This window comes from Taeniopygia guttata, chromosome 15, assembly GCF_048771995.1.
Source record: "Taeniopygia guttata chromosome 15, bTaeGut7.mat, whole genome shotgun sequence".
In the NCBI taxonomy this organism is placed as follows: Eukaryota; Metazoa; Chordata; class Aves; order Passeriformes; family Estrildidae; genus Taeniopygia; species Taeniopygia guttata.
Window position 1 is genome coordinate 6,813,886 of NC_133040.1, and position 22,651 is coordinate 6,836,536.

Sequence of the window (22,651 nt, forward strand, 5' to 3'; positions counted from 1 at the left end):
GACTGAGTAGAAGCTAAAGCCAAATTTTAACCTTTTTAAGTTTTCTCACTTTCATGCAAGTATCTGCCTATATATTGAAGGCCACGGGAACAGAGCTAGTTAATTAGTGATGCTAGTAAAATTAAGAAGAGTACCCATGCAAAAAGTGAGGAAAAAGAGAAATCTCTAAGCCCCTCTTTCCACATGAAGGATTTTAAATCATGTCCCTTGCTTTCTTTATAATCCCTCCACTTGTTTTTTTTTCTCTCTACACTTCCCCCACCTAAATACAATCACTATGGAAAATAAGCTCATTATACTGCACCATGGGTAAGCAACTGCAGTCAGAAATGAATCAATTGATCCAAAGGTCTGTATTAGTGGCTGCCAATTGCAACATGAGGAAAGTATGATGACATTCCCCATAGGCAGTGACCTACACTGAGAAGAGATACAGATTTGTCTTGAGGAGTTTATGCTACCAGATTATGATTTTCCTCATCTTCCAGGCCATCTTGCCAGGAATCTGAGCTACAACATATTAATGTCAATTACTATGGTTATATTACACCAGATTCTTTTCTTTCTACATTACAGCTAATTACACAGGGAATGTGGTTGAGGACTTTGTGCTCATGAAAGAGGCAAATTCATCAATATCTATACACTGACTTCTCTCCAGGAAGTGTTAACACAGTTTCTCACTATTTTAAGTTATTTTTCCTTGCCTACATGGATGAAGCTGACAAGCAGCCTCTTTGCATTTCTTTGTATTTAATTTTGTCAGAGAATCTGTACATGACTCAGCTGAAGTCAATAGAAGGACACAATTAATATGATTTTGTCTCAAGTTTGTCATAGGAGATTTATGTTGCCATAACAGAGATTTATGCACTAATAAAGCTGCACTATTATTAAACTTTCTACAGTGTATCAGTAACAGAGATTACAGAAGTCATCTATGTGGGAAAAGCAAAAGCTGATATACAAACATTTCTAGATGGTGAGCATTAACAGGATTTTAATTACTTTTAAAGAATGTGTTTCCATGCAGCATCTTGTGTAAATTGAGTAAAATCTTGACCTTCACTTCTTAAAATATGATCAATACATTTACTTTTTTATGTAATAATTTCTTTCCATGAAAACTATTCTTTTATAGTCTTCGAAATGCTCTAACAGAACTTCTGTATCTATACTTATATCCCAAAAAATTGCAAAGAGTTTCACAAATCACATTTTCCGTACATCTTTACATTTCTTCTCCCATTTAAAATATTTGCTATTTCAGACCTTAGCAAACTGAAATAAAATAGAAGTACAAGGAGAGGTAACAGACCAATAAAAATAGACGTTTTTAAGGTAAGTTTAATAGGCATCTCCAGCACTCTTAAAATCACCCCTGTACATAGGTCATCTTACCAACTCACATAATTAATTGGATTGTATGCAACAAAATCCAGCCCCAAATTATTATAAAAGCTCACATTTGACCACATTTGTCCAAAGCATATTCTACTCCAACATGACTGTATGTCAAATGCACTTGTTTGTCTTCCTCATGCTGCTGTTACAGCAGCAAACCAGCAGTCCTGCCTTGTATTTCAGGGAGGAAATAACAGCAGGGAAAGCACTTACCAAGCAAAAGAGAAACACATGCTTCAGTAAGATAACAGCTTATGGAATCATTAATAAATATATTACAGAAATACAGAAAACAAAATCAAATTACTGCCCTGAACAGCCTCTGATCCCAAGTTCAGATAGTGATTTTTGTGACATTAAGATCCATTAAGACCAAAGAACATTTTCTGATCTCACATAGTAGTTCTCTAGAATTAGCAAAATGAGACTGCAAACCAGGAAGGGACAAATATCAGGGGAAAGGGAAATAATATTTAAAATTCCTTCCATTCCACTGGTATAGTAATGCCCAGCGCTCAGAAATTGTTGAGCCTCTGAAAGAGAGTTATAACCAAGATTCCCAAAAGCATTAAGAGAAATGGGAGGGGAGCCAGCAAACTGAAGCTTTAGGTATCAAACATTCTCTTCAGTAACTCACAAGGCATGAAATTGGCTCATATTATTTGGCTGTGGTCCAAACTAAGTCTAATTTGTCAAATCCAGAGAGAAGCAAAACAATGTATACAGAAGTGACACATGTAATGCATATACTTCATAGACTTCAGGATTAAAACATGTAATTGCTTTCTTGGGAAAACACATTCAACACCATGTTAGTGAGCCTTTTATTTTCAGGTAGGCATACAATTTGCTTCCTTTCCAGAGCTCTGTGTAAGACATCATGTACTCTCCTTCCCACTTCATGTTTCAAGCCAAATGCATAATGCTGCATGTCCAATAAATTCCATAAAAATCCCATATACAGAAAGCACAAAGTAACAGACACTAAAAGAATGAATTCTCTTCATCATTTTATCTGATTGTCCTACAGCACATAAATCCAGCTCATGCATGAGCCGACACCTGTATTGAGACCAAGCTTGCTTCCTGTGTGTCCTTAGCTTCTCCCAGGGGCACTCTGCTTTTAGGGACTGATTCAACTTTTAAGGGAGGAAATAACAGCAGGGAAAGCACTTAAGAGAAAATATGGCACTTACTGAGCCAACTGTGATATGTGGAAACAGGCAATGCCATCTTTGTAGCATTTCCAAAAAGTGCTGTTACTAGCCATTGTAAACCTAGTCCTATTCCATGGCAAAACGCTTTCCTATTCTGAACAATGTAAAAAGTGAAAAATTGCCTGGGATATTTTATGCACTGCTTCACATTGCTTAATTTGCAAACTGAAAGGCTGGTTCTTGCACCTAATTTTAAAATTTTATCGAGACTGGTGGGAAAATAATTTCTGATTCTTGTGCAATACTAACATTAGTAATAATATTCATACGTATGTATTGCCCGTATGCATAAAATAAATACTTAGAAAAAATATGCTCCCCTAAAAGAAACATCACTGACAGTTTAGAAGACAAGCATCAATTTATTACTACTAGGGAAAAAAAAACTGGCCTAACTTATTTTTGAAAAATATTAACTTTACGACAGAGCTAACAGTTTCTTTACTTCAAAGTTAAGATCTAGAATCATTCATAAACCAACTGCCATGCTCCCCTTGCATTCTGTTTAGCAGACCGTACTTGCCATTATTTGCAGAACAGACATTTATGTCATTCCAACCACAAGGTACTACTGGTGCAAACAAACTTTAACATCCCCCTCAAACTGCACTTGCTATAGAAAAAAAACATAAAAATCCAAGTACTCACTGTAAGGTGAAAAACCTTAGTCCAACCAGTGAGGACGGTTGCACCAAACAAGTTTGTCACATTTTGGATCCACATGTAGTGGATCCAAAGACTAAGATACTATACTGCTGAACTAAGGGAGGGCTGAAACAAAACCTTTCATAGAGCACTGCCAGTTTTCCTACTACACCAGCCAGCACCCAGAGCAGCTCCAGAGAAGAGGAGTGCCCATGTGGTCTGTCTGATCCATTGGAATAACTGCTCTGGATCCCACTCATCCATTCCCAGACTACAGGCTGATCAGATTGATACTACAAGCCTGGAGAGCAAAAGCCATTTCCAGAAAAATATCATTTTACTGTAAAAGAATGATATGATTTATTCATTCTACTATGAAAAGAATGAACCTACTCACAACCCACTCCCTCCATGCTCTAAAGGGGTCTTGAGCAACACTGGTGGCAAATACTGTTCAGGAAATACTGTTAATCTGCAGCACACAAATTAGACCAAAACCAATACTATAATCACTGTCAGATGTATTTAATTTACAAAGAATCACATCCAAATATTTTATTTTTCTTTTTATTTAATACTGCTTGCCTGTCTTTGTTTTTTTAAATTCAAATTACAGTGTTACAATGTAACAATAGCAAGAATATGTCAGAATACTGGGGCTTGTAAAACTGAATCTCTTGTCATTTCTGCATGAAAAAATTCCTGCAGTTCCCCCAAATATCTAAGTTCTTTACTTCATCTGTTTTCTCAAATACCATACAAGCTACCAGAAGAAAACTAGAGGTCACTGGTACCATAAAACTAATCAGGGTGTATTTTCTCATTTGCTACCAGGTAAGGGAATTCTTCTCTGTGTGATGATTATCTTGAGTGCCTCTTTAATCTCCTTTCCAATGCTTTTTGGCAGAAATCCTTACAGATGGAAGACACAGAGAAAACATGAGAGAACAACATATATTTTTAAGTGCAACCACATATTCCTTAAACAATCTATCTACCAATTTTAAATTAAATACAGGAGGAACCTGTGATAAATTTACAAAAGGAAATCAAATTTCATTAATTGGTCCAAAGCAGCTCTATTCTAGCCTCCTCTTGATTTTTTTTTACTCTGTGGTATTTGTGGATTTAAAATGCACCTGCAGGTTGAACGTATCCTGTGACAAAACTACAAATAATGATTGCAAACCAACGAACTCAACTCATATGTTTGGAATTAACTTTCATTAATTGCATTCTGCTCAGGAATACTTACATGACCAAGGGAATTAAACAACATCTTAGTGAGTTATCAGCCTCTACCAATCTTTTGAGGCCTTACAAGTTCAGCCCAAACTGAACAGATTAATACATTTCTAGCTGGGCCCCAGATCAAGACTATGATTTTGGATTGCACGACCACACACCTTCTATACTGTAAATGGATGTGGGCGGGTGGCTGTATCAAAAGGAAAGAGAGAGAGAGAGAGAGAGAGAGAGAGAGAGAGAGAGAGAGAGTGTGTGTGTGTGTGTGTGTGTGTGTGTGTGTGTGTGTGTGTAAAAAACCCATTTTTTACCTGTTCCTTAAAATGTAAGGGAATAAATTACTGAGATTTAGGAGAATTAGGGCTGTGACATTGGAAGTAGCTGATGACAGTGATGCAATTGGAACTGGGAGAAAGAATAAAAATAACTCACGAAAATGTAGCAAAGTAAAAATAAAAAGCTACTACCTGGAGTTGTAACTGTCAAAAAGAAGTGTGACAATGTGCCTTGATAATCTTTAGATTACTGGATTCTTTATCTCTTGGGTTCTGTATCTTTCTCCTTCAACTGCCAGCCCTTCCCAGCAGTTCTTCTTCCTGACCTCACAATCCATGAATAAAACACAGTTTCAGTCTTGCACCCTGTCATCCATTCATCACTCTGCTAAGTCCCTTAGCTGGCTCTGCTTCCCAATTTATGCATCGTAAAATTCTGTACACGTTTAACAGAGCAGCAATTTATAAATAGCTTTTATTATACAAGGCAGGCTTGATGCTTAAACAGAAGGCCAGAGATACTGGCACTTAAACTTTTCCATTCTGCTGTTCCCCCCAATTTCTCCCAATTAGCCATCCTCAAAGAATGTTAATGGTGATTTGTAATTATCTTTTCTCTTTGATAAGGCTACTTCTTTAATAGTGGCCAATACATCCTTTTCATACATGAAATAATAGAGAAATTAGAAGACCAGGCAGTCATCTCCCCACCGAGTCATAAATCAGCCACTAAGAACCATCTGTAAACAACAAAGCAGCAACATTTCAGTGACAGCCTGAACCCAAGCAGTGCCACTGCAACACCAGGTGAAGCAAAGGATCAGGGTATGGATTTCACATCTAGAAACCACTTCTGTGTACCAAAAGATGACAGCCTTCTTGCATCAACTATTGTGACTGCTTGCCAGAATCAATTCAAGCCTGCCACTTTCTGCACACCTGAGAGGAATAAAGCAAAAAAAGGGTGCTGTCACTGAGGAGAATGGCCAGTGCTGCAGTATGCTGGAACGGATAGCTCCAGAAACAGGTCAAGTCCACAAATTTGTATGAGAAGAGAGGTTACAGCCTCAAGGATCTGCAGGGTAGAGGCCACAAGCTAGTAGCTCCCTTTCCCTTGATTAATGTTATGCATTGATGGAATACCCTAAAATAGCTGAGTAATGAAGAAGTTGTATGCTAATGTCTCTCCTTTAAAAGATCTTCCTAACAACCTCTTCCTCTCCTGGCTTGGTTCACTCTCTGGCTTACCAGTTTTTGTGCAGCTATTGATATACTAGATACAAATCTTCCCCACAGCACAACAAGCTGCAATGATGTTTTCTTTAAAATGAATCCAAAACTGAGGCTCTATAGTGAATTTAAGTAAATTATAGGGAAATATGACTAAGAAATATAAGAACTCAAAAAACTTGCTACTCAATTACCACCTTCAATGCTACCTGGAAATATTAAAGAAAATTATTAGTGCTGAGCACACCGAGACCAGCTAAAGACACCCACTGATGTGAAAACTTGACCCTGCATTTAAGTATTTAAGTCTTTTTAAGGTTCATAGCCCACCCATCTCTCCCTGAGGTATGATCTGACACACAGCCAAGAGGGAAGGCTGTTTAGAACTCTAGCAGCACAGAAACCCATTTGCAACTGCTCTTTTCATTTGTCCTCCACAAATCAGCCAAGGACCCAAGCTCTTGAAGAACTACTGTTAAATTGAACTCTGGTATTGCTACAATTGCTCAGCTGCAAGGCTGCACATGGAAATAATACCCAAGGACTAAGAAACTTCACAGCATCCCAATAAAAGACTGATAAAGAAGAGAAAAATCTGCAGAGAGCCTCAGAATGATTTGTGCTCAGCATGTGCTGAGCCTGTCTTCACCCTGAGCTGGTGAGAGCTGGGGATGCTCCACAAACCCCCCAGGCCCCATTCTCTATTGCACTGCCTTTGACTTACACATTCCTGTGTTCAGTCTGTGCAGCAGGAATGTCACTGCCCAGCAAAGCAGAGAGCACCAGGCATGGCTCAGGCAGCAAATGAGGGGACCCAGCCCTGGGGAAGCAGCAAGAGAGAAAGCTACTGTGGACATCTCCCAAAACTCACTCTCTTTTCAGTGGAGAGAAGGAAAAGAGAAAGGTGGCAGGGACAACAAGGTCAAGCATCGTGTTCCATAACGCTCCCAATGATGAGAGCTCAAACTCTACTGCTCTAAAATGAGCAGCTATTCTTGATGTTCATTTTGGTGGAAATCAGGACAATTTTACCCATCAGAGAAAGCCTTTCCAAATCAAATAAAGAGGGACAAAACACAAATACTAATTATTTTTAGGAGGAAATTTGTTACATTTAAATACATAAATCATCATGGTTGTAATAGAAAATGACTGGGCTTAGCAACTCTTTTCTAATCAGTTCCAAACTTTTACACTGCAGATGTGCAATTCTTTCCATGAAGAGGTCACACATCCAAAAAAGGCACAGAATAATATTATTATATAGTCCTACATTACTTCAAAGCTTCGTCCCAATTTCTGTGTGATTGACAGCACACAGTGAACAAGCTGATGCATCTGTAGTTTATTGCATTTATCAAGCTTTTGAAAATGCTTCATGAAGTCCTCATCTATGAGGAGCACAAGTCTTTAAATATTCACATTTATTTTTTGAGTGTTTTAAGTTTTTTCAGGACATGTGAGGGAGGCATGTGTTTATTACTGTTCTACTGTTTATTACTGCACCCAGTAGAATAAATATTTTTAACTACCCAGCAATACCTTTTGTAAAGCAGAGCACCTAAAGCACTTGACAAGTATTAATTCAATCTTGTTATACAGAGATAATATTTTTCTCAAAAGAGATGGAATAATTTAGGAGAATTTTTCTACAACAGGATTAACATGGAGCTGTTATAGCTGCTGTATCCAGAAATCTCTGTGCACCTGATAACCACCTATGTTGTATTTACTTATTATTTTGTAAATGTCTAGTTCCATTTCAGAGTAATGCTCTATGCATAAGACAGCCTCATTAGAAACATTACGCTGTAACTGATAAAAACCAAAGGCAATAAAGTCCAAAATTCAGATTCCAGTAGGCAAGAAAGCAATAGCTCGAATTAATTCCTTCCTGAAGTCCTATGACTTGAACAGAATGCAAAGTGCAGCAATTATATTCAAATATGATGAATACCATAATTACGACTTCAGAGATAAGTGGAAATATTTTGAGAAGCGGGAGTTCATCTAAAGCCATATTTTAAAAAGGAAGTGTTAGACTTTACTTACTACAGAACAATAGGGGGATTAACAATACTTGCAATTGCAATTGTTTTTGTCTAACATGTGCTCTTTTGGAATTAGAGAAATAACCCTCCTTGTTGAACACACTGCTTTTAACAGCTGCTCCTATAAAGACATCAAACTTTTCTCTCTGAAGCGAGGAGGAAGTAGCCAAGTGTCTGCAGGGACACATCACTTTTCCTCAGAGACCTGTAAACACGAGGTCTTCAATACCCATAGAGAACACCAATGACAGAAACTTTAAGAATATCAGAGAACAAGCAGTGAAATCTTTCCAGGTAATATAACTGACGCTGAGGTTATTAGAACAGGGAATGTAGGCAGTTATTCTGCAAGTTTAAAAACTTGCAGGAAAATCAGGAAAAAATAGAGCAGTTATTACAAATTTTGATGGGGAGATTGATCATCAATAAACAAAAACCTTTGCTCACATAATTTTCTTTCTTAAGATAAAGAAAATGATTGCAGGAGAATGACACTTTATCTTTACAAGTTACAGGACCAAAAAGTCACAAGAAGCTGAAGTGATTTTCAGCTAATGTTGTACTTCTGAATGCAAGATTAACAACAGGTATTTCTGACTTCATTAGCTTTGTTTTCAAGTCACTTCACTGTGCACTAGTACAGAATTTCATGGCAGCCATAATTCAAAGGCTGCTCATAACAATTAGCAGGAAATTCCGTATCAGTATCATCTGTCACTACGAGCAGGGAGGATAGAATTTTTCAGTAATCTTTATTAAGTATTTCTACTGAAACAGAGGAAGATAAAAAACCTTATTCCAAGTTGTTTAGAATTTAGTAGCCAGCTTGCAAATCTATGTGTTTGAAACTGGCAGAGATGGTAATTCTTCCGTTTAAGCCAAAGCAAAAACTAATCACGTATATCTTTCTGCCAGTATGCAGACTTTGATTTCAAAGGCTGCCCTATAAGGAGTATTCTGAAATCTGTGACAAGAACACAGCTTAGAAAGACAGAAGAAAAATGAGTGCAGAGAGAGAAATAGGGATACATAGATTTGTCATACAGCTCTTTGAAGGAGAAGATAAATACAAGTTTGAGAAAACCACTGAAGAAAGGACTGTCAGCAGTGGGACAAGAAAATCATGTAACCATTATGTTGGGTAGACCAAGCAAAGAAATGTCAAGGACTTTCCAAGAGATCAGGGACAGAAAGGTACAAAATATAGGCACAATAAATTATGCTTCTGCAATCAAGAGGAGAGTTTGCATTACAGAAATAAATATGAAGCACTATCAGAAAGCAAAGAGTGTGTGGGTGTTAGAAGTAAAGACAAAAGCACAATGTTATACAACTACAACAACAAAACCCACAAATGTGTAAGCCCACACAAAACCTCACGGATCCTAATTAGACTGAACAGGGCTGACCCATAGTCCTATTTTCTTTGATATATTCAGCCAACAAACTGCAGAGAATTCCAGCAGCTAGAATTGACAGTGACATTTTAAGTCAATGAGAATCTATTTTACTCTTCCTCCCACAACACAAATGAATAGTAGCGCTAATGAAATTCCACTCCTATTAGAAATTGACAAAACACAATCCTGCATTTATCCCTTCCAGCAAAATCTGCCTTTTAACAAACTCAAACTATTCTGAAACACCCCGTGGTCACAATATGACAAAACAAAATGCCACCCGCTTCTGCACTGCCCTTCTTCCAATTAACTTGAATTTAGCAGACCAAGATAAATTTTTATCTACTGTATTTTATACCTATGGTTTTGAATGAATCATATTAACATTTACCATTTTAGTCACAGACTTTAATACAGTCTGGTTATTTAATTCACATTTGATCAAGTCTTTCTGACAGAGGATCGGCTTCTATTCATTACATCAAAATAACTTGCTTATAGAAAGAAAAAACCCAACCCATATGCACTGTTTTTCAGTGCCATCTTCTTCAAATGACAAGGAATTACATTGCATACAGAAATAAAAGGAATTGATTGGATTTTGGACCAAGGTGCAAAATGTAATCTCTGCACGTTATTCAGGAAAAAAACCTGAAACAATATTCTTGTTCCTTCATTTTAAATGAGTTCTCGGAAAGGCCAGATAACCTTTTCCTATTTAATTGTGGCATACTAGGAAAGAAGCCCTTTGGATCTCTCAATGAGAACTGTACAGAGAAATAATTTTGTGTTTCAGGCAATAGCTGAAATATTAATCAAGCAGGAAAGTAGAGTGGAAAATACATTAAAAAAAAACCAAAAAACCAAGAGAACAGTTATGCTGTGAACTGCCTGTTCTCAGAAGTTAATCAGGGTGGAATCAGCTCTCAATGTAACACCCCAAAAGCACTGGATGATGTAGCAATGCTCTCTCATGTAGTGCTATACAGAAAAAAAGGAAGGCAAGAGTTTTCATAGTTAAACTGAGCTGCCAGACAGTCCATTAGCCATTAGCAAGTGTGAAAAATTCCATGGCATATCTGTGTCTGCTTGACAAATTCCATTGTGAGTGAAGATCTTTTTTCCACAGGCTCTAAGTTTGTAACTCTTTCCTTCCAGCTCAGAAAAATCATGCACACCACCGAGTACAGGCAGTGGTTTTTGCTCAGCCTGTATGAGCTTGCAAGCTCACCCATATTTGAGAATTCACCTTTGGGTGGGATTAGAGACAGTAAAGAAATGCAGAATGGTATCTTCAAAATCCCATGAGTTTTCTTATATAGCTTCCTTCTATGTAGCTTTAATACCACCTGAATACTGTATTGCACCACTTGCAATAAAAAGAACCAGCTATTTTAGCCATTTTGTAACTCCCAACATGTACTCTGTCCCCTGCTTCCACTATCACCCAGCATTCAAAGCCTTCCAAATTCCTTTCTAGAATTGGCCTTCTGAACCTCAAGTATCAATGCCTCTAATTTCTTCTCCTTGTCTTGACTTAAATACAGTCTTCCTCAGTCTTTTAGTACTTACAAACTAGATCTACAATATCTAACCCAGCGCCTTGTCGAGCTTAATATCCCACAACTCTGCTTGACCTGAAATTCTGACTTTCCACTGAAATGGCCTAAATAATATCAACTCTTTACCACACAGTATTTATATAGTAATGGAAGTAGTACAAAACTTCAGTCTCAAATACAAAGCTAGGATCTAATTCAGATCTTACAAACAGATTCAACTCTAACAAAAAATTACTTCTGTGATGTTATTTTCAATTAAATGTCCAACTGTGTCAGAATAGCATGACTAGCTCTGAATTCCAAACAGCAAAGATTGCCATGAATAGCCAGTGAAGCTTTGTGTCAACTATAAACTCATTAGCAAAGACCAAGCTTGTTTGTGCTTAGTGCTATACCACAAGTATATTTACTGCAATGCAGCAGTCCCAAGTTCAACAGAGTTACCCATTCCACAGAAAATCATTCCAGAAACATACCACAGACATCTTAACCAATGTCTACAGCTTTTAATTACTTGTAGTGGATAATACAGGACACTATAGCAGTATCCCTACTTTCCAGAAAGTCTAGACTCTCCAGTTTCTGCTAAAGAGAAGAACTTGCAAATTTGGGTACAGCAAGATCCATTATGTTAAAATTTGAAATAGGACTTTTACTAGCCTTCAACTTCAATGATTGGGAAAGAAACATCAGCCAGTGAAAGACATAAGTCAAAGGATGAGTTGTATACACATTTCCATCTGCTGGCAGAAAGGTTTTACACAGCAGTAGTATGCTTCTACAGTGGTTTAAGTCTGGAATAAATCCATTAAATCAGTAAAATTTTTTCATGTTATAAGGATAATACAAAGCAGCATTATCCTTCAGCGTCACTGGCACACAAAGGGTATTACAGAAAGTCTGCTTTTGAGAAGGCTGCACACCTCCAGGTCTGGGGGCATAATATTAGTCTAACTGATGTTTACTTACTTATGTGTTTTTTAATTAACACTTGAATGCTATCTATGTGCACATCAGCTTCCTAAAACTGTAAGTAATAAGTTAAAATTACAAAATGCAAAACATGTAATGATAGTGTTAATCAGGTCCGGTGCTCAGCACAATGTTTTTCAGTTGGATATTTATTTGAAATTAAAACGTGTTCTACAGCAGCACTCCAAGAAATGAACTGTATTCACCACCAATGAGGTGCTACAACATGGAACCAACTGTTCATGTTTCTCCAGAACTCATGGTGGAAAACCACAATAAAAATGCCAAAAAAGTCTCCAGTGTCTATAAATAGCAAGAATGAACTGCTGTTCTCCACTACATCAACTATTAGAGAATTTCCAAGTACAGACACCACACTCCCAACCTCACTTGAGGACTTTTCCACACCCTGCACTCCAGGCTTTTGTATGGTGCCACTTTGGGTTCACAATCTATTAGTGGATTATCAACTATATTACCTGAAAGTTTAACCTTCAAATCCCAAGCAGTGAAAGCTGAATATTTCATGGAACAGGATAAACTGCATCATCTCTACTGCAGGACTGTTGAAGAGGCATGAAGAGACTGGTTCACTGGTTAGCAAGCACTAACATTCTACAGTCCTTTCACAAAACTTGGTTGGAACATTGAAATGTCTGCTTTCTCTCCCTTCTGACCTTGATGACATGTGTGACAAGGCTGTTTTCAAACATACTTCTAAGCTCAGCTCCATAAAAAAACCTTCGTGAAAGATATAATACTTCATTAACACATGCTGGAAAGCATCTAATCTTTGTGCTGCCCCCTGTACCGATAAATACCCTGAGAGTGACGTGCAACTATCAAACATACCAACTTTCTCCAAGAATGCTGAAAATTTTCTTTGTCAGTAAATGAAGTGTAACATTTTTGTGCCAAAATATCATCCTATACATGTATATAGAAAAACATGAAAAAAAAAAAAACAAGCCAATATTTTCACAAATACCTAGTGCCAAAAGAAGAAGTGCTCAAAATAAGAAGTACTGCAATCCATTACAGCATTATGAAATCAATCTTCTGCCAGCTGTCAGTTTGGATTCTGTACAGATACCTATCATAAGGAGAAGCGCTTCAGGAAAGCAAAAGAATTACCACACAATAAGCTACAATTTAATTAAAAGAAAGAACATGCTGGAGATAATGTCAACAAAAGGATATGATAATGATCATTTTAATGAGATAAATGCGCCTTCATACCCCCAGTCAAAAATGCCCTAGGTCCATCTTGGCAGTGGTAGGGAGCAGTGGCAAGAAACAAAGTCTTCCTTTCTACTGATGTGGGCGATGCTAAAGCTACAACAATTACTGGAATTCCAGTCAGGAAGGAGAGGAGGAACAAGCGATGCTTTAAGCTTCTGAGACAGATCAGGGCACGTTTCCCTTCTGTTCCTGAATGCATCATTCCAGGGAAACAATCCCTGCCAGAATTCTCATGGAACAACGCATCTCTGCAGTTGTTCATGCATAGCCCTCCAGATGGAGGAAAAATTCAGCTTTAAATCTAAAATGCAAAGGGGGTTGTTTTATTAGAGTCCAAATGCTCTCGGCTTCACTATGTAGGCCTACCATGACTCTTCCTATGCAACTACAGATTAAATTCTAAACTTGTAATCTCCTTGTTGGATCCATATGGGGAAATGTGGTATGGCATCTGGGAATATGCCAGCAAAGATATGACAGAGGAGCTGCATCACACATTTGACCAGAAAACAAACACAGTCATCTGGACCTCAAAAATCAGAAGTTACATATTTGTTTTCAATACTAGTGTGTGCAAAGAGGTACAGCTCCATTGATAGGTGTACATTAGCATGTTTCCACATGCATATTCCAAATACAGATTATCAGTCCTTTGAGTCCAGAAAAGCATCCAGGGTTTGAATACTAATGCATTTCAGATGAAGCAGGTTTTCTCCAAGCCATGAAGGAGAAAGCAGGGCAGCACACAATGATGTATCATACAGAATTCTAAGGCCAACCTTAGCCAGGCAATTCAATGAAATTCCACTTCAGAGAGGTTAAGAATTTTGCAAACATTCAGTAGACATCCTACCAAACCAAAAAAATCTTCCTGTTTCAGTAATCAGTATTTCAGTAGTTCTGATGTCCCCTAAATTATAATTTATTAAATCCATGCATACTGTACATAAGAATCCAATGCACTTTTTTATATCTATTCAACACTACCATGGTGTGGATAATAATGAAGGCAAAATTAGGACTCAGCAACAATTCTGGAAAGCTTGTATGATCATTAACTAATGATAATCATGTAGAGGTAAACACTCAGGCACACAACAAAGAGTCATCAGACTTAGTTCATAAACCATGTCATGCAGAGACAATAGTAAAACTTCCCATTCTAGATAAACAGACTTGGCATCAGATAAACCAGATTAAAAAAAATTCCAAGAGTCACAGATGAAAAATCCCTAATTAACATCTACATATAATGTACACTATATAGAGGGGAAATTCCTTTCTAAAATTATTTAGTTCAGATTTGTTTGTGCTGCAAATGCTTATAAAACAAAATGCTAACTTTGGGTAATTTGAGTATTTGGGTCACAACTTGTGCTTCCCATACGTGACAGAGACTCTTATATGCTCAAGTCTTAATTTAATAAACTTAACTACAGACAATGTTTTTTAAAAATAGCTTACTCTGAAGAAATATCAAGCATATTAAGTAAGAGTTTGATTAATATACAGTAATCCATCAATTAAGAATAATTCATCACTCTTGATCATTCCAGAAAATACAGCAGAAACCCAAAATAAGCAGCTATAAATCCACAAGCAATGAATTAGGAAAAGAAAATTAATTACAAGGAAAAAAAATGTTCTTAACAGCTTAAAAACACCCATTCTGGATGGCTGAGGTCTGAAATCTGGCAGCCTGGAACATATTTCAAATCAAGTTAACTCAATTTTGTATACTGTAAGCAAAACTGACCATTTAAATCACACAACTACACTTCTGGAAATTACTATTTAGCATTAATTTCTGAAAAGGCATTTATTTTTAATGTTTAAAGAATCTTCTTTGGGCAAGCATGGGCTACAAGCTTATATGCCAAGTTCACTTGTAGTAGCATCTTCACAGAAGGGCTTAAAACAATTTTTTTGGACAGTTATTGCATAGCAAACATATCACGTTTTGAAATGTCCACCTTTGTAGAAAATAACCCTTTTCTTAAATTACATTGGTGAAAATGCCACTAATAATAATTAACTTTTAATAAAAAGTTGAGAATTAATACACAGTTTTGAAAACTATATATATTCAGACGATGTTTCCTCTCCAATACAGATTCCTTGTTTACATGACCATTAATACCTTCAAGGATTCATCCTGCAACACTCCCTGCCTTGTGAGAAGGCACTCAGTTTGCTGAAATCTACTCCCACAGACAACATAATAATACACACTGGAGGATATAATCAAAACTGTTCTAGATAACAAATTTTTGTGGTGCAACGACTTCCAGAGCTGTAGGTATTAAAAAACCCAATGTGCTGGCACAACAGAAATGGTTACAACTTCTTTCTTCTACTTAGGAACTACCTTTTTTTTCCATAAACAAGCAGTACAATAGTTACTTAGTTTTCATGTAACTCTAACTAAAGCAGACTATTCTAAGTGGTTTTTGAAAGAAAAGTCTTCTCATTCAGACAGTATAATGTTACTCCCACTGAAAGCCACAGAAATGCTACTGCTGAACTCAGTGGGAGTAAGAGCAGTTCCAAATGGCTCCAGCTTTCCAGATTTTCCACCACAATGCCTATTGCACAGAAATGCAATTCAATCTCATCATTAAAAGCCACAAACCAACAACCAATCAAAATAAACCTAAAATTGCTTTATAAGTTAGCAGTCTCAGTCAATGAGTTGCACTTGTAAAGAAAATGACTAGCATTCTTTATGGTTGACAAGCAATAAGTTGAAAGCACCATCACTCTGAAAATGTATGGCTCTCCTGATTAAGGGTGACATGCTCTTTAAAAGGAATACAGAGAATACCTCACTTCTGAAACAAGGAATCAGTCTTAGACTTGAACTCTGTAAAAAAGCCCTTTGGTAATGATAGGACAATTAGTATTGTTTGAATCTTGAGAGTACAAAAAGCAGGAAGATTTTCAAAGCTGTACATTTCTTACCTTCACAAATATACTGCAGAATAAAAATAGATACATGTTTGTCATGTCACTACAAACAGCATTTCATTTGGTTGCTTTATACCTTTTTACCTAATATTGAACAAGTAGTGAAGCTGTTTGGTGAAAGATAAAACCTTCTGTTCCTATTACTTTATTCCCTTTTACCCCTACAGTAGTTTTCTTTTGCTCTAAATAGTTCACTGAAATATGAATTTCACCTCAGGCCTAGTGAAAAATCCCCTAAGAAATCTCACACCTCTTCTATACTGCTTAGGATACTCAGAAGCAGCAGTTCTCAGTTCTGCTTGTACTATGTAAACTGTATTCCCATCTTCTACCCAAAAATGTACTTTCCCTTAAACAAATTTAAAGGGAGACTAATAAAAAGAAATGAAAGCTTTCAGAAGTTTGAATTATTCAATCATTTTCACTCATTTATCAAGTACAGCATCTTCTGGTTTTAGTTATTTAAGAGATCAGGGGTTTTTTTTAATTATGTTCCTTTATACCAATGTAAATTATTTTTCCTTGTCTAAGGAAGCTTCTGCCTGGTTATGTCTCAGGAATAACTTCTAAGATCAGTGAAAGTCATACAAATTAATAAATTGCTTGCTCTTTGCTTACAATGACTGAGCTGTTCTGCCACAGACCCGTCTTTTACACGAGGGAGGCTCTGGGGCAGCAAGGCCCACACCCCACCATGCCTGGAGGTAACCACGGAGTTCAGAACTGTGCAACATCCCCCTGCCACAGATTTCTGCACAGAGAGCTCTGGGAACAACCCCTAATGGAATCGGTCTGTACAGCTGGACACAAAACTGAGGGGCTGAGAAGGAGCAGTCAGGAGGTGCCAAGTCAGTTCACCTTCTGCCTAAATCCAAGCAGCAGCAAAACAAAACATCTTGACAAGGCCCATTTATAAAGTTTTGGAAGATTTATTATTAGCTACATTATATGCAGTTGATTATTCTATATTTTGATTATAACAAACATTTGTTTTTGTTTGGTGATTTGGTATTCCAAGCAGGCTAACTCAAATGCTTGCATATTTTAGCCATACTCAGTTCAGAAGTCCTTCTGTTTGAGAGAAAGGTCACTACAAGCTATTACTACAAAAAGAATTTAGCCTTTTATCGCTTTACAAATGTCTACTGTGAGACTGCTACTTTTTTAATCTTTCTATTTACTGTCCCAGACAATTTTGCTTTCTAGATTTCATACACAGAAACACATGAAATAATTAAAGAAATAGAAATCTATGTAAGAAATTTTGCCAACTCTTACCACTGTTTCAGGCGACTTGTTAGGCCCTTCCCCTTGTTCATAAAGCACAACTCAGTTACGGATACCCCTGGAAAACAGAAGAGGCAGATCAAACTCTGAATAAAGTCTCTAACTAGTGTGACTAATGGCTTGTTGACTTGAGGAATGAGACAACTTCCTATACAGTTCACAGCCCAAACACCTGCCAATACTGCACTGCTATCCCTAGCTCAAAACAGCAGAAGTCAAGGCTTTCATCAGTCTCTAGAGTTCCTGCTTCCCAAAATCAAAGTTCAGTGCTGAAATGTCTATTTGGTTTGAATGCTCCAGTATGTGGCAAAGTTTCCGCTGACAGCTTTGGGTCATAAAATGCAAAAATCATTTGTGATTGGAATAAAGATGTAAATCATTCAAACGATCAATAAATGCCCAAGTGTAGCTACAGCACTACAATGCCAAAGCACCACTGGCCATTGACCCTTCTACTGCTGGCTACACTGGATTTCTAGGACAGTCCCACTGACACAGAGGGATTTACAGCAGTAATTTAAGTAATGAATCTCACATATAATTAGGGGTTATTTTGCTGGGGTGGGGGGGCCTTACTGTTCTGGATGAAGATGCTCACCCACAAGGCCTCACCTGAACACACTATTACCAGACAAAACACTGATTCACAAAGGATGTATGTGAAAACCAGCTTCTTATATCTGAGAAACTGATTTTTAAATGATCTAAAAAATAAATTTTACCTGCAGACTGCTTTTATGAAGGAAGACTTTAGGGTTTGTCCCCCAATTCTTTTAAGCAATTCAGCATTTATCTGCATCCCAAAATCTTTATCTTCTCCTCAGGTGTCATCACCTTCCACGGTAAATTTTATTTTTAATTTCATAATTTACAACTTGTAAGACAACACTATGTCTCGATACAGTAATTCCAGGACCTTCAGGATGACACAATAAAAATCTAGCTAATTACTAACAGGATGCTTTATTTATCTCTAACTCTGATAAGTAGATGCTTTTAAGTGTTGCAGAACAAAGGAGAAACCACATCACAAACACAAAACACACAAGCAAGCAGAACACGTACACGGAAATTCAGTTTGTCACAAAATAAAATTCATTAAAAGGGTCACATTGGTCCAGAAACAGCACTGAGGGAGATGGTTTAATGATAAAAAACATGCTGAATCAGTGCAAATCCAACCTCAGGCAAGAATTTTCCTCAAAAGTTTCACTTCTAAAAACCCTTTTTCCAAGAAAAAAAATGAACACACAATTTCCTCTAAACAAAAACAAACAAACAAAAAAAGTTATAGTAATAATCAGAAATAATATTAAACAGGTATCAGTAGGGTAACACTACATATTAAAAAAAAATTCCACTAAGAGCTTGATAAGATTTTACATCAGTAGGGTAATAATACATATTAAAATATGCCACTAATAGCTCGATAAAATTTTAAAACTTAGCAACAAATCCTAAACTGCACTTCTAAAATTATTTTTAATTGAATATGTCTACCTTGTATGAACCATTTTAAAAGCTTCTACTCTCAAAACAAGTGGAAAATTATGGTCTGTTTTAAAAAAAGTAAATAATCTGTGAATTTCTCGATGATGATTTAAGAAAAACAAAAGTTGACAGTAAGCTGATTTAATGTAAATTTTCAATAAATCAAGGTATCACTTGACGTAAAAATCTGCATACCATGCTACTACACATGGTTCTAAGACCTAAGAAGATTTCAGGAAGAAATTATAATTATCCATAATGTACATTTATGTATAACTTTTTATATTTTATTAGCAACTTTGTTCAAAAAGTGTTTGACATTCTCATAATTTACATTTGATTAAAAATTCATCTCTTTTCAGCGTCTGAAGATGTTAATGGGAAGAGAAATTCAAGTGTACTGTAAACATTTTTGATAAGAACAATCGCCTAATATTAAAACAGATCCCTAATTTTTTGCAATGTCATATTCTTAAAATTGCAAAGGGTGTGGATTCAATGTGATTTTGGATATCTCTCTACACAGCTGAGTAAAACATTAGTTAAATCAAGCAGCAGAGCAAGAGAACAAGCTTTCCAGCCTTCACTCGTAACCCTGTTCAAAAAGTTTAGTCTGCCAAACTGCAGGTCCTGCAAGCTCTGAATTTCTCAGGAACCAAGCCAACCTTGAAACTGCTGTAGTAGTACAAGTGGAGCTGTATTTTGAGCTCAAATCAGTATCATGGCTTAACACACAACAGTAAGCAGAGAAGAAATTATGGAAGTAGAGTCTGTCATGAGCCTGAACAAACTTCATTCTGCCAGACGGGAACTAACGAGTCTACAACTGTGACTGCAGGAAGGAGTCTCGTAATAGTTACTTATAAATATTCAACAGCCCCACCATGGCAGCAGCTCCAAACAGAGAGAAGGGTGAAGGTCTCTTAAAGAGCAGCTCGACGCATAACACAGCCAATTCTGACTGGAACCTTATGCTGAACCAATGCCAGCTGACAAGGGCATCACCTTCTATTGATGTTGAAAATGATGACTTGGTTCAAAAATTGTTTCATTTTGCTGCCACAAATTTAACAGCTCAGGCTTTGTCCCCATGAGATGAGTAAAACATGCTCATTAGGTAACCTGCTTCCAGAGACAGGATTTTAAACAAAGGCTATGCACCTTTATTTTAATATTACAAATATGTCTTCAAGGTGCTTTAATGCAGACCAGTTGTTGAGGTGTAAACTGAGCACAGCTCTCCCAGTCCCACAATAGCCACAGGACATGTTCCCCACAGGAACACTGCTCTGATGGAAGTTACAGGTAACATGAAATATGTCCACAAAAGCACTGAGCAGACATACAGCTCAATACACCATCACAGCAATTCTGAGGCTCTTCAAAAATGTGCACAAATGAAAGCAAATAATTTTCACTTTGTTTATCCAGTATAGCCGGCAGGACAATTAAGAATTATTTTAGCAACTGCTTTCAGCTTGGCCAAAATATTTACTGCACACTGTTTTCATATTCCTAGTTATAGACATGCCAATGTCAGACAATATCTGTTACTATCAACTTGGATTTACTATTCCTACCAGCTGTCTTAAGTCTAACCAATAAAGAAATATTGAATAAAAAAGGGTATGAGAGTATCCAAATGCCACAAAGATAAGCAAGCAGTTATTTCTTACTCTGAATGCAGTAACAAGAACTCCAGAGACCAAAATGTTCCAGCTGAGCTAACTATGGCTTCCTGCTGCTGTTACCAACATGGTACTGTAGAAAAGTAATTGCAAATATTACTCACAAAGTAGAAAATAGAAGCAAACAAGATAATAGAAGAAACATGTATCTCCTGGCAAAAACAAAAACTCATTAGGAGATTATGTTCAATGTAAGTCAATACGCTTTGAAACCAGCTGTAAAAAGTGACAGTGGAAGCATTAAATTTGAATAAACCTCTTAAAATTCTTTATGGCACTAATGGCAGAAGTTTGACCTTAAATGTTAATTTAAATAGATACAACCAAGTTGGTTAAAATCACGAATTGTGGTCTCATAAACGCAGCTGCTAATGGTGCCCTCAGACCTGCAGCCACATCCCAGCCTGACTCAGCTCTGTCCATCCAGCTCCCCCTTCACAGCCAGCACTGGAAAGGGGAGAGTCACTGATGCTATATCCCCACTGGTGAGAAACATAAAGAGATATTGTCTTGCAACCCTGGAACTACCTTCTGGTTTCTGCACAGCTGAGACTGGAAATACCCTTGGATAGCACCTGGCAACTCTCCTACTCAAAGCATAGTCAATTTGAGTAAGTTGCTCAGGATCTTTTCCAGTCAGGTGTTGAAAATTTCCAGGAACATGATCTCTACCATCTCTGGCCAACTTGCTCCAGCATTCAGTTCACACTTAACAGCAAATTTTTCTTCAGTTTTGATTGAAGTAAGACTCCACTTTGTACCTGTCAGCATATGATGCTGCGCTGCCTGCTGTAATATTCTTGATAAGCACAAGCTGCTTAAATCAATGAGCTCAAAAAATGACAATGAGATGTATAACCATGAAATTTATTGACCATGCCTGCATGCATTAGTAATCACACAGGATGGCCTCTGGGTCCAATAATGCAGAGAGTTGGATTCCTTCATCTTCCAATGACTGCTCTAAATTCCCCAGTCACACAAGGACACACAAAACAAGCATACAATTTTTTTTTTAGTCCTAGATATTACACCTACTTTAAACCAGCTGGATTTTGTCTTGTACATTCTTGGTAAGTTTCTCTCAATTTCATAGCATGCAATTTCATAGCATCAAAGCTTCTCAGTTTCTCAGATAATCTACTATTAATACTCCTTGACTCAAAAAATATGTTTGAAACCCACTTATTCTGAGGGGGATCTGTGAGAAACCTGTATGAACTCAATGCTCTTGAGATTTCTATCAGAAATCAGTCACTTGATTTCATGTGAAATGACAAGCATGCACAAGCATATTTTTTGTTCTCTATTACAAAAGTCTCAAGTGACATTTGCTGTAAGAAGGACAATGTTAACAGCCAGTGAAATGTGAAAGGTTTCCCAAGGAGAAGTCAATTCTGTTCATGCTTCCACTCTTAAAGCACTTAGGTATTCAGGTGTACCCAGTCAAACCACACCTGAGAGAAGAAAAGGGAAATAAATATCAGGTGTTAATCACTAATACTAAAACTGTGGTACTGTTGCATTTGTGCATAATGTCTTTCTCATTTTATATTGTCTAGAAGAAAATGCCTTGGGAGATTTTTTCCCCCAGCAGAATTTTCCAACTTGCTGTAAATGTTTTATATCAGTGCAGCTACTGAAGTCTCTTATTTTAGAGTACAAGATTGATAATTAAGTCAGCCTATTTCAGGGTCTTCCCCCTCCCCCAGCTTCTCTATTACAGCTATTTTCATTCTGGACTCTCCACACTGTGCACCTGTAATCTGTATCTACATTGTATTAGTAGGATCCTCCTAATTAGATTTAATTTCTTCAAGTGAGGAAAAAAGTGACATGCTAAGCCTGCCAGTTCTTTGAAGAATGTCCTAGAAGGTCAAATGGTGTGTATGTAAGGGATTTGTGAGCCATTTGACACAAGGAAGGTAAGGTTGGTCAACATTTCAGATGCTTTCAGTAATGAAAAGCAAAGTAA

The 22,651-nt window shown here is 37.1% G+C and overlaps 1 protein-coding gene across 33 annotated transcripts in view; it reads right to left on the reverse strand.

Moving 5' to 3' along the window:
• Positions 1 to 22,651, reverse strand: part of ARVCF (ARVCF delta catenin family member) — a 245,958-nt gene that overhangs the window by 213,657 nt on the left and 9,650 nt on the right. For 25 of the 33 annotated variants that reach the window (XM_072936282.1, XM_072936285.1, XM_072936281.1 and 22 more), the window contains one exon: positions 17,489 to 17,555. The exons of 6 other annotated variants lie outside the window; for them this stretch is intronic. The gene's annotated coding sequence lies outside the window, so the exon portion shown is untranslated. Of the gene's footprint in view, positions 1 to 17,488; positions 17,556 to 18,997; positions 19,023 to 20,664; positions 20,687 to 22,651 lie in introns of those variants that run through there. 2 more of the 33 variants (XM_072936287.1, XM_072936286.1) reach the window with 2 other exon arrangements.